The sequence below is a fragment of the Muntiacus reevesi genome, chromosome 14, assembly GCF_963930625.1.
Source record: "Muntiacus reevesi chromosome 14, mMunRee1.1, whole genome shotgun sequence".
Lineage (NCBI taxonomy): Eukaryota > Metazoa > Chordata > Mammalia > Artiodactyla > Cervidae > Muntiacus > Muntiacus reevesi.
The window spans coordinates 56,043,755-56,056,892 of record NC_089262.1 but is presented as its reverse complement, the minus strand read 5'-3'; the positions used below and the strand labels follow the sequence as shown (position 1 = coordinate 56,056,892).

General features: G+C 43.8%; 1 long non-coding RNA gene across 1 annotated transcript; it reads right to left on the bottom strand.

Moving 5' to 3' along the window:
* Positions 1–2,486: 2,486 nt before the first annotated feature.
* LOC136146572 (uncharacterized) lies at positions 2,487–12,842 on the bottom strand. The gene is made up of 3 exons (XR_010659020.1): positions 12,727–12,842; positions 12,424–12,470; positions 2,487–2,587 (listed from the first exon to the last, which is right to left on the bottom strand). It is a non-coding gene; the product is annotated as an uncharacterized lncRNA (long non-coding RNA).
* Between the last annotated feature and the right edge of the window lie 296 nt (positions 12,843–13,138).

Below are 13,138 nucleotides of genomic sequence, written 5' to 3'. Positions count from 1 at the left end.
GTGCGTTCCCTGGTAGCTCTGCAATGAGCATACAAGCTGGAATCCAGCAAAATTAAAAGTTGCTGCTGCTTAAAAGACAGCTGTGAAAATGAAATGAGAATGCACACTTTGAGAAAATATGCACAAAATGCATATCTGATAATGGACTGGTATCCAGAATACATAAAGAACTCTCAAAGCTTAATAAGAAAACAAACAACCTTAATTAAAAATGGGCAAAGGATTTGAAGAAACACCTCATCAAAGAGATGTGGATGGCAAACAGGAACATAAAAAAGACTCTCAAAACTATTAGTCATTAGTGAAATGTACATTAAAATTGCACTGAGATACCACAATAAACCTAATAGAATGTAAACAAACAAACAAAAAAGGTGGCATTACCACTTGTTAGTGAGGATGTGGAGTACCGGGAACACTTATACACTGCCAGTGGGCATAAAAAGGTCCACTTTGGGAAACTCTTCAGCAATTTCTTAGAAAGTTAAACCTAAATTTCCACAAAACCCAGCAACACCCATCCCTAGGTATCCTTGCAAAGGAAATTAGAATTTATATTCACATAAAAACTATAAAAAATGTTTATAGCATCTTTTTTTTTTTTTTTTTGTTTATAGCATCTTTAATCATCATTGTCAAAAACTGGAAACAATCCAACTAGGAGAGAGAAATTATGGTACATCTATAAATTGGACTACTACTCAGAAGTAAAAAGGAACAAACTACTAACACATTCAACAACATGGATGAATCTCAAAACAGTGCTTTAAGTGAAAGAAGTGAGATACAAAAGGCTAAATACTGTAGGATTCCATTTTTATGACATTGTTGAAAAGAGAAAGATCAATGGTTTCCAGGGTGTACGGTGGAGGGGCAAAATTTATTATAAAGAGGCATGATGGGACTTTCCTAAGGGCTTTGAAAATATCTGTAACTTGACTTTTGTGGAATTACATGACTATATATGTTTTCAAAATTTACAGAACTACATACTTAAACTGGGAGAGTTTTACTGTATGTAAATGACACCTCAATAAACCTTACTTTTTTAAAAAGTGAGAACAAATATTTTTTTGCACCAAAAAACACAAAGTCCTATTAAATGACAAGTCAGTTTAACACTAATTGATGTCTGTAAGATACAAAGAAGGTAAATATCTGGCTCTTTGTATGATTTTGATCATATAAGTTTTCATATATTTGGAAGAAAACCAATTATCCTAAACTAGATTATCAACAGAAAAATATTTATATAGATGCCAGAGAAGGTGATTTAGCATATAAACCATTCCCTATATATAGTGGGGCTTTCCTCATAGGTCAGTTGGTAAAGAATCTGCCTGCAATGCAGAGACCCGGGTATGACTCCTGTCCGGAAGATCCTCTGGAGAAGGAAATGGCAACCCACTCCAGTATTTTTGCCTGGAGAATCCTATGGACAGAGGATCCTGGCAGGCTACCATCCATGGGATCGCAAGAGTCAGACACGACTTAGCAACTAAACCACAACCATCAGAGTGGACCAAATGGTCACCCAACAAGATACATCCACACCCTAATCCTCAAAACCTATGAATGTTACCTAATATACAAAAGAAGGAATATTACCTAATACAGGAGAAGGTGTGATTAAGTTCATCTTGAGACGAGGATTATCTGGGTCTGCCTTAAACACAATCACATGTACCTTCCTAAGTAAGGAACTGTGTGGTGCACAGAGGAGAGGCCGTGTGAAGGTGGAGGCCACGTGAAGACCAGAGTGATGCAGCCACCAGAGCTGGAAGAGGCATGAGCCGCTGGAAGGAACACAGCCCTGTCATCTTGATTGCAGCTTGGTGAAACTGATCTTGGACTCTGGTCTCCCAAATTATAAGAGAATAAATTTCTGTTGCTTTAAGCCACCAAGTATACTGGCTTCTTATTTTGTTACAGAGGCTATAGGAAACGAATACAAACATCATAATGATATGATAATGTAAGGGCTGGACACGAATTTGAGCAAACTATGGGTGATTGTGGAGTACAGAAGAGCCTGGTGTGGTATAGTCCATAGGGCCACGAAGAGTCAGACACAGCCTATTGACTGAACGACAATATAAGGACATGAGTACATATGCCCAACTCAGCCACAAGAAGCAGGCGCTACGTGAATCGTTCTTGGATTGTACTGACCAAGGTACCCTGTGGCTTCGGCTGTTCCCTACTCTTCACCATCCGTCCGGCGGTGAGCCTGCCCAGAGAAAGAAGTAGAACCACAGGGACCACAGTAGAAGCTGCTGCTTGCACACCCAACATCCATCCTCCCTTTGTCCTTACTAAGAGACACCTACACAGTTAGACTCTGCAATAGACAAACCACATTTCCAAACATCCCTTTTAGATACAGGTGGTCAATGAGATTTAAGTAGACGTTATTGGCAAAAGCTGCAGAGAAAGGTCTTCAAAAGAAAGCTGATTCAATTGAAATGCAAGTGGCTTTACTCACTCTGCTTTCCTTCTTCCTGATGTCTGTAAGGCAGAAGTGATGGATAGAGCTCTGACAGCCATCTCTTGATGGTGAGGTGACCTTGAACATAGAAGGCATGCTCTAAGGATAGAAAAGGAAAAAAGATAAAAGGAGACTGAGTTCCTAAGGACCATATAGCTGCTATACTAGTTCTAGGCTGCTTGTTTCTATTTCACATGAAATAAAATGCAAAGGGGCCTTATTTTGTAAGGCCATTGCTATTTTGAGCCTTTATTAGTAGAAGCCAGAAGCGATTCCTAACTGATTGGAATTAAATAAGGATCTAATTAGCTTTATTAAATAATACCAAAAACTACAAAGTTAAAAATGAAAAGTTGTGGACAGCCTGATTTCTCTCCCCTGATTTAGTTCTCTTGAAAACAAATGCGTCGATATCATTAAAAAAATCCCTATTATTTTAATCTACTAATCTTTGCTTTTTTTCTTTTTCAGTTAATCTGTAAATAAATGGAAATGTACAAGTTACTTATAAGTCATATCACTCTATGTCCCCAAAACTGCACGAAGAAGGTACCCAGCCCTGTTACTTGTTCCAAATCAGAAAAAAAATTACATTAGGATCCAAATTACTATTACTAATTCCCATCTTCTTATATTAGTACCCAGTGTATGCAAAGAGGCTTCCCAGGTGACACTAGTGGTAAAGAACCCACCTGCTAATGCACAAGGCATAAGTGATGCAAATTTGATCCCTGGATGGGGAAGATCCCCTGGAGAAGGGCATAGCAACTGACTCCAGTACTCTTGAGCCTGGAGAATCCCATGGACAGAGGAGCCTCGCGGGCTAGAGTCCATAGGGTCGCAAAGACTTGGACACGACAAAAGTGACTTAACACACACATGGTGTACCCAAAGAGCACCGAAACACTTTCTTACTAAACTGTGTAGTTTTGCATTTTGTAGAGGCTGGCTGACTTATATGGATTCTAAAAAATTCAGACAACTTTCTTCTGATCATTAAAAACAAATCTGCAAAACAGGTAGAGAGATGTAAACTCTAAAATCTTTAAAAAAAAAAAAAAAGCAAACTCCCAAATAAGGAAAATTAATAGGGAAAATAACTGAGTGAAGTGATTAAAAGCAAATTTATAAAAAAGATACCTAGAATTAAAAAAATGATTTAAATAAGAATAAGGATAAAGAACCTCCTGAGGTTATAAAACATAAGAGGACCAGCAGTCCGTAGGACTGATCACCTGTGGGCCTGAATCTCCTTGGCCTTACTTGTGTTTACAAGAGCCCCATTCACAGCACCTTACAAACCCTCCATTTGCACCACCTCCCAGGCTGTCCTGGGGGAGCAGTTTGGGGAAACAAGGACTATAAACAGAAAGCATAATAAACAAGATCACAAGTCCTGCCAGGTACAGGACAGAAGGCAGAATCTTTCGTCTACACTGGGCTCCTAATCTAATTTTGTGTTTCCTTCACCCCCATGTTTCTTAAAAGGGAGGTTTAAACCAGTTCAGGGGAAATCAAGACTGTGAAGTTCTTTCTGGGTGCACTTCCCATTGAAAGGAAGCCACTGTACACACACAGGGTGAAGCTCCATTGTGCAGTGTCCAGTGTCCAGTGTCCAGGGGCACTTCTGAAACAATTGTAACCATAAATGCATCTGTTCTGGGTAACAAAATTGAGAGGAACAAGCAGTCCCTTCAATTGCACTCTAATCTCAGCTTCCTTATCTGAGGAAAACTGAAAGGTCATTCACACCATGGAGAACTGCTGACTTGAGTTTGACAGTGTGGAAAGAATGGAGATTTAGGCATCTAAAGCCTTGCACATGCGCCTGATACAATTTTGTTAAATGATCTTGGCTTTATGGTTAAATGAACTTAACCTCCCTGAGCTTCTGTTTCCTCATCAGGAAAATGAGATTGATACTACATTTACTCCAGGATCAGGTGGAAAACAACAGCCACAGATGTTCAGTAAATGTTGATTCATTTCCCCCTTCTTCTACACAGTATCATAGCCCCAGATTGGCAGCCTACAAGCCAAAGCTGGCCTATAGACATGATTTTGCTGCAAATTGTGGGTTGTTTTCATTTTGATTCTTTTTTTTTTTTTTTTTTTTGATTCTTTAATTTTAAGAAGACATTGCAATTAAATATTTTTCTAAAACTGCAATTTCAGTTTATCTTGAAAAACTGGGATGGCAACAGTGGGCCTGCATTTCTGCATGGCCACATGATTGTTAGAGTTGATTGCTTAGACACGGCATGTGCTATCTAGCTCATCAACTTCCTAACCCAGCCGTATTCATTCCCTTGAGTTAAATGCCTGACATTATAGGCATCTGAATTTGCCAAATCTGCTAACAATCACATGGGGGTCCACTCAAATCACCATCTTTTCTTCCCTCCACCACATCGCATCTTCCAATACTGAAGTTAAACATGCCATTTGGGATAATTCTAATGTTGGAGCAAGAGACTGAAAGCAAAATTGAAAGGTTAATCAACAAGTTACAGGAAATCAAGTCATGGGGGAGGGAGGTTGAAAAGACACACAGAGACACATACAAACGAACAAACAGATACACACATACATTGTGTAAGCCCATGATTGACTGACTATATTCAGTTAGGTTCATTTCTTTCCCTTTGAGAATTCAGTGAAATTAGTTTATGGGAATAAACAAAGTATAAATCATACACTTTAATTCTACAAGTGTTAATGTTTAAATGTACTTTTTAATTCTAATTTGAGTCAGCTTACAGTTACACATATAGTCAAACATTAATTTAATTATCAAAAAAAAAGATAATTAGAACAAACTGTTAGGACAGCATGGAGGAATAAGCACTCTTATATTACAGATGGGAGTATGAAATGTTACAATCCCTACAAAAGAGAATTTGCAAATATCTAACACAAGTCTAGATGAATTTCCCGTTTAGACCTCAAAAAGCCACTTCCAGGAATATATATTGAAGATGCAAATGTGTATTAATTATCTATTGCTGTATCACAAATACAGCTACTAATCATCTTGGTTTGTCCAGGACTGTGGATTTTACTAAAACTCATAATTTTCAGTACTCAAACTAGAACAATCCCAGGAAAACTCTGATTATTGGTCATCCTAGCAACAAATTGCCCTAAAATTTAAAGAACATATTCAGTAAGCTTGTCAGTGGTCTTGGCGATGATTTATCTGACACCAAAAGCAAAAATAAACAAGTGGTCATACATCAAACCAAAAAGTTTCTGCACAACAAAGGAAATCATTGACCAAATGAAAAGACAACCTACTGAATAAGAGAAAATATATATCCACCAGTGAATGAAGGGATAAAGAAAATGTCACACACACAAGCACACACAGAAATATTATTCAACCACAAAGAAAGAATGAAGTTTTGCTATTTGCAACAAATTGGATGGCCTCAGGGTATTATGCTATTTCTATGTGAGATAAGTCAGGTAAGGAAAGACAAATATTCTAAGAGCTCACTAACACATAGAATCTAGAAAACAAACATAAACCAAGCTCATAGATAGAGAAAACAGATTGGTGACTGCCAGAGGTGGGAGACTGGGAAGAGGGGAGAAATGGGTAAAGGGAGCTAAACTATGCAAATTCTCAGCTACAGAAATATAAGTGAGGGGACGTAAAGTCCAGCACAGTGACTATAGTTAATAACACTGTATTGCATATTTGAAAGTTTCTAAGAGAAAAGATCTTAAAAGTTCTCATTATGAGAATAAAAACACTATGTGTGGTAATGGATATTAACTAGACTTATGTGGTTATTATTTGGCAATGTATACAAATAACAAATCATGTTTTACACCTGAAACTAATATAATGTTATATACCAATTATTTATCAATTCTAAAAAAAAATTTAAAACCTTAAAAAGCAAAACTAGAACAGGCAAACAGAGATTGTCATCCCAGTAACACCAGGTACACACTCCTGTATTAAAATGGGTAACCAACAAGGACCTACTCTATAGCACAGGGAACTCTGATCAATATTATGTAACCAGCTAAATGGGAAAGGAATTTGAAAAAGAAGAGACATGCATATAAGTGAATCACTCTGTGTAAATCTGGAACTAATACAACATGGTTAGTCAACTACAGTACCATATAAAATAAAAGCATCAAAAAATGCTGTAAAACTTGGCAGCTTAAAATAATACACATTTATTTAGTTCACAACTTCTGCGAGTCAGGAGTGCAGGCAAACTGAACTTGTGCTTCACAGCCTCTCACGAGGCTGAGTTCGAGTGTCAAAGAGGGCTAGGGCTTCACGTGAAAGCTCAACCAGGGGAGGAGCTGCATCCAAGCTTACTTACAAGGTTGTTGCCGGAGTCAGTTCCATGGGACTGTTGGAACGCAACCTTCGGTTATTCTCTGTCTGTAGGTTAGAGGTCACCCTCAGTTCCTTGCCACGTGGGTCTCCCCAACATAGCAACTTGCATCATCAAAGCCAAAAGAGAGAATTTTCCAGCAAGGCAGAAGTAACACTTCCGGTGACCTAGTCATAGGAGTGATAGCCCTTCCATATTGTCATCTTCTTTGGTTAGAAGCAACTTGCACAAACTACTGAACAATTGCACTCATCTCACATGCTAGCAAAGTAATGCTCAGAATTCTCCAAGCCAGGCTTCAGCAGTATGTGAACCGTGAACTTCCAGATGTTCATGCTGGATTTAGAAAAGGCAGAGGAACCAGAGATCAAGTTGCCAACATCCGATGGAACATTGAAAAAGCAAGAGAGTTCCAGAAAATCATCTACTTCTGTTTTATTGATTATGCCAAAGCCTTTGACCGTGTGGATCACAACAAACTGTGGAAAATTCTTCAAGATATGGGAATACCAGGGCACCTGACCTGACCCTGAGAAATCTGTATGCAGGTCAAGAAGCAACAGTTAGAACTGGACATGGAACCACAGACTGGTTCCAAATCAGGAAACGAATACATCAAGGGTGTATATTGTCACCCTGCTTACTTAACTGATATGCAGAGTACATCATGCAAAATGCCAGGCTGGATGAAGAACAAGCTGTAATCACGATTGCTGGGAGAAATATCTATAACCTCAGATATGCAGATGTGAGAGTTAGACTGTAAAGAAAGCTGAGGGTCGAAGAATTGATGTTTTTGAACTGTGGTGTTGGAGAAGACTCTTAAGAGTCCCTTGGACTGCAAGGAGATCAAACCAGTCCATCCTAAAGGAAATTAGTCCTGAATATTCACTGGAAGGACTGATGCTGAAGCTGAAACTCCAATACTTTGGCCACCTGATTGGAAGAACTGACTCATTGGAAAAGACCTTGACACTGGGAAAGATTGAAGGCGGGAGGAAAAGAGGACAACAGAGGATGAGATGGTTGGATGGTATCACTGACCTGATGGATATGAGTTTGAGTAAGCTCCAGGAGTTGGTGATGGACAGGGAGGCCTGGTGTGCTGCAGTCCATGGGGTCACAAAGAGTAGGACACAACTGAGCTACTGAACTGAACTTGCGTAAGGGGAGTGGCTTACACAACGCCAGAAGGTAGAAATCACCTGGGGCCAGAAAAGACTCTGTCTTGAGCCCAGGCCTGGGAGCATCAGACACACGTGTGTTCTATTTCAAATCCTCTCAACCCCCACCTCTTATTCAAGCCACTGCTGCAGCAAAGCCCCAAATCTTGATTAGCCTTACACAGGCTGATGTCTGATAGAGACCACGGTATTCCAAGGGGTAGCATGAATGGACAGAGAAGGCAATGGCACCCTACTCCAGTACTCTTGCCTGGAAAATCCCATGGATGGAGGAGCCTAGTAGGCTTCAATCCATGGGATCACTAGGAGTCGGACATGACTGAGCGACTTCACTTTCACTTTTCATTTTCACACATTGGAGAAGGAAATGGCAACCCACTCCAGTGTTCTTGCCTAGAGAACCCCAGGGACAGGGGAGCCTGGTGGGCTGCCGTCTATGGGGTCGCACAGGGTCGGACATGACTGAAGTGACGCAGCAGCAGCAGCAGCATGGATGGACAGCAGTGGAGTGTTTCCTAAGCTCTATTTATAAGGGGGAAAAAAGCTTAAGAGCTAGAGGAAAAAAAGCTGAAGCTAGATACTACAATGGAAAAAATAAGGCCCTCTGCCTGGCTCCCAGGTAAGTTCATCCATAGAACCAGAGCCCACTGACTGAAGGGGAGGCTGCACCTCCTTGAAGAGGAGCCCTGGCAGTCCATCACAAGTATAAATAATGAGCACTCCCTCAATCTTTCTCCAAAGTGACCTAGGGACACTTACCACAGTACTGTGTACTGGGGAAAGGGGAATACAGAGTTGTTTCGACCTTAGGCTGCTATGAGAAATCATAAATGCCAGTTACTACTGTTTGTCTGTTTAGAGAAGAAAGTACAGAGACCAGGTGATAAATGAAATTCCCACCCTGGTCCAAGTTACAGTGAAACCCATAGTTATTTCTCCAGTAACTGAGTCTATAATTGGGACAGGTAAACTTAGAAAATGGAAACCCCTCATATCAGCTCCCTGAATTTTGATGTTAGAGCCTTGAGGGTCCTGTAGAAGGCCAGTGTGATTTTTACAGTTCTAACAGCTCTAGGTGATAGGCACATGCAAAGCAAAATTAGATACCACCCATTTTCTTCCTGGGAGAAGGCAATGGCACCCCACTCCAGTACTCTTGCCTGGAAAACCCCATGGATGGAGGAGCCTGGTAGGCTGCAATCCATGGGGTCACTAGGAGTTGGACACGACTGAGTGACTTCACCTTCACTTTTCACTTTCATGCATCGGAGAAGGAAATGGCAACCTACTCCAGTGTTTTTGCCTGGAGAATCCCAGCGACGGGGGAGCCTGGTGGGCTGCCATCTATGGGGTCACACAGAGTCAGACACGACTGAAGCGACTTAGCAGCAGCAGCAGCAGCATTTTCTTCCCAGCTATCATTTGAGGGGGGATGAAAAGTGCTGAAGCCAGAATGAGCCCCGGGGGGGGGGGGGGTGATGCAAGGCACACTGGGCACCCCAGGTATGCTCTCCACCCACTAGTCTACTTTTGTAAAAGGTAATCACCCCTGAGGGGAGTCACACATTAACAGGAAGTCAGTCACACCCTCTCTATCATCCATCAGAGGATCTTCTTGGCCTTACCTAGACACTTACATGATAATCACAGGCCACCACTGGTCTGCTGAGAGCAGTGTAGGGCAGGCCCACAGGTCGCCAGCAGGGCGGCACCAGGGTCTTCCTCAGTGGAAGTCTATGTCAGCCTGCACAGCCCTTCCGCACTAGCTTTGGCTCAGGTTCGAGGGGCGAGAGCCACACTGGCAGGTGTGTGGGCTAACCTGGCTGAATATCCTCACTCCTCAAAGTAGCCTCTCCTATAACAACTCCCTGGATGTAGCTTTCATTCCCTCCAGGAATACCTCGTTATAAAAGTCACCACACCCAGGGAGGCCTCAAGAATCGTGGCCTTAGCAGGAATGTGCGGTCTTTCATAGCTCCTCCCAGCCCAGATAAAACTGACCAGTCAGGGTCATTTTTATCATCAGCAATGTTACTTGGAAATACAGTTTGCATTTTACCCTTAAGAGGTTGCCAGAGTAATGACTGTGTGTTTGTGTGCACACACACGCGTGTGTGAGCACACACATGCACTCAGTCATGTCCAACTCTTTGTGACCCTATGACTGTAGCCTGCCAGGCTCCTCTGTAAATGGGATTTCCCAGGCAAGAATACAGGAGTGGGTTGCCATTTCCTTCTCCGGGGGATCTTCCCGACCCAGGGATCAAACCAGAGTCTCCTGAATTGGCAGGTGGATTCTTTGCCACTGAGCCACCTGGGAAGCCCAACAGAGCTGTCCAGCTACCCAAAGGGCAGGTTCCCATGTAGAAGGGAAAGCTTTGTTTACCCCTTACGTTAGCCACCCAGGCTAAAGAGCAGGCTCTACAGGTCCTGTCCTTTCTTTAGGATGGAGCTACCGTAGCTGCAGCGGTGTTTCAATGTCTTTGGGGAGCTGCACAGAAACACATGGGTGGATGGAGAGGAAATCCAGAACCAGCTTTATCTCCTCCTCTGGTTTTTGTTGTTGTTGTTGTTTTCAAACAAGCCCTATTTGAAATTGAGGCTGATGTTCTTGTTTGTTTCAAATAGGGAGGCCGTGGTGGCAACAATGCAGACAAATTTCTTAGGGCTTCATCTGACACCAGAGATTGAGGTGCTGGGACCTACTAAAGCAGAGTGCAAACACCGCCCCTTCTCTGCTGTGTCCTTCAAATCAGGCAGGACAGTCTTACCCAGGTGGATCAGATTGTCTTCCTAGTGAGAGTGCGGGCCTCAGGAACAAGATTCTGTTCAACTTTGCTAAAAGGATTACTGACTCTTTTCTCCCGCTTTGAGTTAGATTAAATATAGGTCTTCTTCTCTCCTCTTGTTTGATGGGTGCCATCCCCCAGGAGATAAGAGGAGGTCAGGAACTCACTCTGCACATACATACTTCCAACTTTACAGGAGCCTGCCTTGTTGATTCCAAGAAACTGAATGTCCATGAGAAAAGTTTTGCCCTGAAAGAAGACCTCACCTCTTCCCCAGGCTGTGCAGCAAGCGAAGCCTCTAGGAAGACACGCATGTTCATCTCCAGGGCCTGCTCTGTCCTCCTTTCGGCCAAACTCACCCTTACAGCTTGTGGACTGGCACCAGCCCCATGGAGAAAACTCAGTTCTTTTCTCCCTCCGCAAGTCCGATATGCTTCTTTAATGAGTCTGGTGGTGCTTTGGTCAAGTGTCCAGAGAGACAAGAACAGACTTGGAGGGGGCCGGGGGGATGGGGAGATGAGGACAGATGAGCTGGCATCTGTGGGAGAAGGAGAGCTATGCAGTGATTCCTTAATGAATTTATTTAAGGGCGGAGGTGGGGGAGATGAAATATGGGGCAGCCTGAGAGGACAGAGGGGGAGAACGAGAGAAAGAGAGCAGATGTTGTGAAAGATACTCTTTCGTGTTTCCTGCGCACTGGCAATCTGCAGATGTATGTTGGCAGGGCTACAGTCAGAGAACAGAGGGAGGCTGGAGTTTACACATCTGGAAATCATTTGGCAGGGGGCAGAGTTCAGACGCTTTCTGCCTCAGCCGCTCGCAGACCTTCCTTGCCGCGTGGGCTGTGGCTGGGTGAGGGGCCGCCAGGCACGGAGTCCCTCCAGCCTCACTCTGGGCGGAAGCCCCACCTAAGCCGGTGGGGTTTGCCTCTGTATGGGCCCAGTCACGCGGAAAAGTTGAAATGCTGATAAAAAGAGAGAACGGGACTGGGGAAGGACAGGAGCAAAGCGGAGAATGCACCAGAACGGAGAGAAGCCTGGCTGGAAATCAAGAAACAAAATGTACTTGGACCGAGTCCAGAGCGTGAGTTAACTGGAGAGCAAAGAACACCATTCAGTGGAGGGGAAGAAAAAAAAAAAAGACTCCTCTGCTGCATAGTAACACCCAGGGATCATGCTCACGCCACATTGACTTTTCTCAGAAATCCCTGTCCATGTTGCCTTCACTGGTTGCAGGAATGCGGAGGGCCCTCCTGATCCTGAGGGACGATCCCTTGGGAAGGATTTATGGGGTTCTGCAAGGAGACAGCAGGGTCTCCCAGGACCGGGTCATCACCCCACTGACCCAAAGCCTCTGCGGCCACTGGGAGACAGAGTCCTCCCTCCCAAAAGGGGCAAGGTCAGCTCGGGTGTTTAGCTTCCCTCCGAGGAGAAACACATCCCTGGTGAACTTGTGTCCCAGCGCAAAGACCCTGCCACGCTCAACGGAGCAGACACGCTGGCTGCAGCTGCTGGCGGGCGCGGCGCGGGGCGCCACGTGGCCTATGTGGGAGGTGAACGCACCGCGAGTGGTCCTGAATTAAAGGCACTCGGGCTCACCCAGGTGGGGTAATAAGGTCCAGGACCTCAGAGAGATCAGAGTCCACCTGGGGAGAGAACAGAGCACTTGAAAAGACGAGTTACAAAATGCAACCGAATGGAATAAAAGGCCAAATGTGAGATCAAACACACTCTGATGGATCGCTTCATAACCCCCACCCCACCCCAAACCTGCTTAACTTCCTGTCCCCTCTACCTTACTGGAAGTCTCTGCCTTCCCTAGGCTGCCCGTGCCAGAAACGGTCGTTACTCCCCTCAGCTATGTCAGGTGTGGCCACAGGTCCTGCTGATTTATGCCTTCACCTCTTTTGCACGTGTCCATCACCCGCTGCATCTCTAGCCTGAATCACTGCCGCTGCTTCTGAATCAGCCTCGCTGCTGCTGATCTGAACCCCCAAGTCCGCGCTCCAAGTTCTCGGTCTGAAGGGAAATCTGAGTGTGCCACTCCTGTAAATGGTTCAGCAGTCTTCCACAGCTTATAAAGCTCAGCCTGCGAAGCATGACACACAAAACCGTTATGACCTGGCTTTTGTCCACGATCGGAACCTCGTCTTCAGCGGTGCGCTCAGAAATGTTTAACAACCAAAGCCTCCAGCCTCCTCACACGACACACTCCCCCTGAGCAATGAAGTTCTTCCAACTCCCTGGCCATAACCACGTCTCTCCCTCACCTGGGCCTCTGCACATCTTTCTCTCTCTGCCCTGAAAGACCTTT